The following is a 4,756-nucleotide window of genomic DNA, read 5'->3' as shown; positions in this document are numbered from 1 at the left end:
CTTACCCACCACTGTCACCCCCAGCCTTACCCACCACTGTCACCCCAGCCTTACCCACCACTGTCACCCCAGCCTTACCCACCACTGTCACCCCCAGCCTTACCCACCACTGTCACCCCAGCCTTACCCACCACTATCACCCCAGCCTTACCCACCACTGTCACCCCAGCCTTACCCACCCCTGTCACCCCAGCCTTACCCACCACTGTCACTCCCAGCCTTACCCACCACTGTCACCCCAGCCTTACCCACCACTGTCACCCCAGCCTTACCCACCACTGTCACCCCAGCCTTACCCACCACTGTCACTCCCAGCCTTACCCACCACTGTCACCCCAGCCTTACCCACCACTGTCACCCCAGCCTTACCCACCACTGTCACCCCAGTCTTACCCACCACTCTCACTCCCAGCCTTACCCACCCCTGTCACCCCCAGCCTTACCCACCACTGTCACCCCAGCCTTACCCACCACTGTCACCCCAGCCTTACCCTCCACTGTCACCATATCTCTGGCAATTGAATTTGCATGAGACACAAGAGCATTAGATACTAGGCTGTTGAAATGAGAAGGTACATTGGGTTTTTGAGAGTACATACCGTTGATGTTTTTACATTCCTGTAAAGCCACTAGTACGCATAGCGTTTCGGACAGGTCCTTAATTTATTTATCTAACAGATAATTTTAAGTAGGTAATTTCTAGCAAAATCGAAAAAATGTTAACAGGTACAGTTTAAGAAAGTTAGAGAAAGATTATTAGATACATTAAAGTACAATTTGAAGGTAATCAACAGGTACATTGTAGCATAATTTGAGGATAATTTCAAGGTATAATGCAGTAAAGTATGGGTTCAATATAACAACCATGATATAAGATGATAGCAATGATTACAATGGTAAAGGTACATATATTGGGGAATTGGGCAGCACTAGATACAGTACTAGTTTAAAGCACTAGGTAGGAAACTAAGATGAAATTAAGTACTTTTTGGTTTTATTTTTGAATAAGGAAAAAGTTGGATAGCTATAAGATAATGGAAAAAATAAGTTACTTATAAACTTAACCGCTAACCTTGTGTAACTCCACGTATTTATACTTTCTTGTGTCCAGTATTCAAATGTAAAATATGTATTTTTACATTTTACATTTATGTAAAATATTACTTACATAACTTAGGTAAATTTGTAAATATTATAGTTATACATAGAAGTTGCAGTGCATGTATAGCGGTTCAGTTACCAGCAATGTCATTAGGATTAAGTATAATATGTAGGCTATATAGCATTTCTAACAATAAATAAGTGCATACAAAAGTACATTAGGGGTACCGGTAGTACAGTCGGGGTCGTTCTTGACTCACAATTGAGAATTTCGGGTTCGAATCCCGGGCGGGACAGAAATGGTTGGGTGCATTTACTATCACCTAATGTGCCTGTTCACCTGGTAATAAGTAGGAACTCAGGAGTTAGTGAGCTTGTTGTTGGGTTGCTTCCTGGGCGGGGTTAGTATTCTACATTTGGGGGAATGGGACCTCGATATAAAATTAAACTAAAAACTATAATGTTTGTCATATAATGACAGTGAGAAAATGTAAGCCATAAGAAAGAAAACGGACTAAAGTTAAACAGTAACGTTATCAAAATAACAGATGATATTGTATAATAGCCATATAGTGTCTGGAACAGGTACGGGCTAACTATAGCCCGTACTACACGGACATTTCGTTCCGAGTAGTTAAATTTAAAACAACAGTTGAGACAGGAAGCCAGGGCAAGGCTTGTCGGCTATCGCAATTCCTCTAACGAGGGATCGCCCGTCCAGCCATGAGGCTTCAAGCAACCCGAACTCGACTCAAGTCCATTACATCCAGAGGTCTACCCTACAGACGCATTCATAAATTTTTACATGCTGTTCATTCAAAACGGGAATTTTCTCAAATATAAATAAATATTATAATACATTAGCATATTGTGCATATATGGTTAGGTTAGGTTAGGTTAGGTTAGGTGGTTAGGTTCTGTTGGCGATTAGTTGTATTTGTAATACGTGGGTGAAGCATTCATAGCGTTGTGGTTCGAACAAAATTCGTCGGTGAAGCACTTGTTCCGGAAGCGTTCGAACTATAGCAGTTGTGAGTCGTGTGTAAACCGTTTTTCATTCATAAACAGCGAGTTTGGCGGGTGCATGGAATCATTTTTGGGTGTTTGGAGGACTGGCTGCTTCAAGAGGGTGAGGGCATCTTCGAGAGGGAGCCACCAATGCACCTTTTAATCACTCCTTTTCCTAAGTATTAATTTTCCCTTCCCATCTAAGCTGTAGTCATAATGGCTTGGCGCTTGTCCCTAATAATTTCTTCCTTCCTTCCCTTCCCACCTAAGAAGATAATTTGATATCAATCCAAGCTTCGACTTGGAGCAAGGCACAATCTTAAAGGCTCAAGCCTTGCGTAGTCTATTGTTACTAAGTGTAGTTTGGGTTGCTTAACCATTTGTTGCAAGAGTGGAGCGTCTAGCCTCATCCAACTTTGTAAGATCTTGGGTACGGGACGGCCATAGGCTGGTCGGGAGTCACGCCCCTTTGCACGAAGACCTAGGACAGATTTCAAGACCTGGGATTCGAACCCAAGATGGGGATAAGGGGATGCATGAAATGACAAATTACACTGATTTTCAATCTCTCTAAATAGTGACCTACTCCTTACATAATCGGTGAAAATTCCAAGCCTACTACTTTATCTCGCTAAATACCCAGACTTCATTCTCTATTAGATGATTAAGCATTGCCTGGCTATTAGGCACGATATATATATATATGCATAAACATATAGCTTATCCATCTACGGGCTTACCATAGCCCGGCTGTACTTGGAACTTTTATTCCGAGAAGCTGAATCTATAAAAACAACAGCTTATCCACGTCGAATGAAAGACTAATAATAATTTATTGACTTAAACATATATTCTGTTTAAACGTGTATATTTTTGTCTTGCCATCATTATCATTACTTAATTATATTAAACATAATTACGGAGTGGCGTTATTCACTTATTTATGACATTGCCTGTGATTGGTGGCTCGAGTTGCCAGTTAGTAAACACCAAACAATATTTGTGGTGAATGTGGCGCGCAAGTTGTCCGGTAAAAATCATGTTTTACGCAATGATTGTCTGGCAAATGTGATAACAAGTGGAATATTTTAGACTTTTAGATATCAGATGGAGAGTTAGATATTTAAATGTACGAAATTGATTTTCTACAGATGCAGAATAAGGTTAGTGATGTTACCTGCTGCCGGGATGGATGGGTCAGTGTTCCTGCCATGTTTAGGCTCTACGTCAGGCTGCGAGCAGCCGCGTCCAACAGCCTGGTTGATCAGTCTAGCAACCAGGAGGCCTGGTCGACGACCGGGCCGCGGGGACGCTAAGCCCCGGAAGTACCTCAAGGTAAGGTATGTTGGGCTTGAGGCCTATGATCCGTGGGTTGGTTATTAAGGCCAACTCTAAGCTTATTGACTAACCAACAAAGACACTTTATTGTGAACATAGTTCAGGACTAAAGTAAACTCAGTCCGTGGAGGACAGAACAACATGTATATAAAGCTGGTTAGCATTGTAAATGTATGGCCACGTCATTAGTAAAAAAAAAGTGTATTTACACTTGGTATAGTAAGGGGGCCCTGACAGCTGAGTGGACAGCGCTCGGGATTCGTAGTCCTGAGGTTCCGGGTTCGATCCCCGGTGGAGGCGGAAACAAATGGGGAGAGTTTCTTTCACCCTGATGCCCCTGCTACCTAGCAGTAAATAGGTACCTGGGAGTTTAGATGGCTGCTATGGGCTGCTTACTGGGGGTGTGTAACTAAAAGGAGGCTTGGTCGAGGACCGGGCCGCAGGGACGCTAAGTCCCGAAATCATCTCAAGATAACCTCAAGATATCACCGAGAAATGAGGTACACAGGGGTGTATATCCCATGTGTGATCTGCCATAGTCAAGACCCCAGGGGTATACAACCTTCTGGGCATAGAGCTTGCTCCTCGTAACTTCTTACTAGTTGAAGACTCCGTAAAACACAATACTTCATAAATTTCTCAGGCAATTGCATGGTCTTTTTCCAATTGAGTCGTCATTTTAATATCTTTATATATAGTTCTGGCCTTCATAATGCTTTTTATGAATACGTTGCTTTCACTGATGGTGTTAAGGATATTTTTAATATTAGGACGAGTAATATTAAGTTTTAACATGGAGGTGTATTCTATATTGCTGTTATACTTGATGTCTCATTCATACCACGTCGCTACAACCTCCCATAAAAAATGCAACTGTATTTATGATATCTTTATACAAATTGATGCTTTTCTGTTTAATATAATTGAAATAAAAGCATTGTGGTAAGTCAATTAGTTTGCCATATGGTATGATGGATGGTTTCGTCCAATTTCTCCTCGCTTCCCTCACCTCCAAACCTTGAGATGACAGGCATGGCTCGAAATAAAATAAGAAGCGGAATAGTGCTCTGACAACATTCTCCTTCTGCAATTAACTATTCTATTAATTTTTTTTTGTAAGAACTATGCCAAGTATGTCTTTCACACTATGAAGCATAACTTCCTTTAAAATAAATGTGATGTAATCTTAGACTGAAAGCTTCCTTCGGTCTTTTGCAATAAATATATCATAACTTATGTCAGTCTTCTTTTTCATCTTCTCTTCTTGGTGAGTGGGCATTGTTCCTTCCTTGAATCCTCATATCCCAGC

The sequence above is a fragment of the Procambarus clarkii genome, chromosome 75 (assembly GCF_040958095.1).
Source record: "Procambarus clarkii isolate CNS0578487 chromosome 75, FALCON_Pclarkii_2.0, whole genome shotgun sequence".
Taxonomy (NCBI): domain Eukaryota; kingdom Metazoa; phylum Arthropoda; class Malacostraca; order Decapoda; family Cambaridae; genus Procambarus; species Procambarus clarkii.
The sequence above is the reverse complement of the archived record's forward strand: the minus strand, read 5'-3'. Positions refer to the sequence as shown.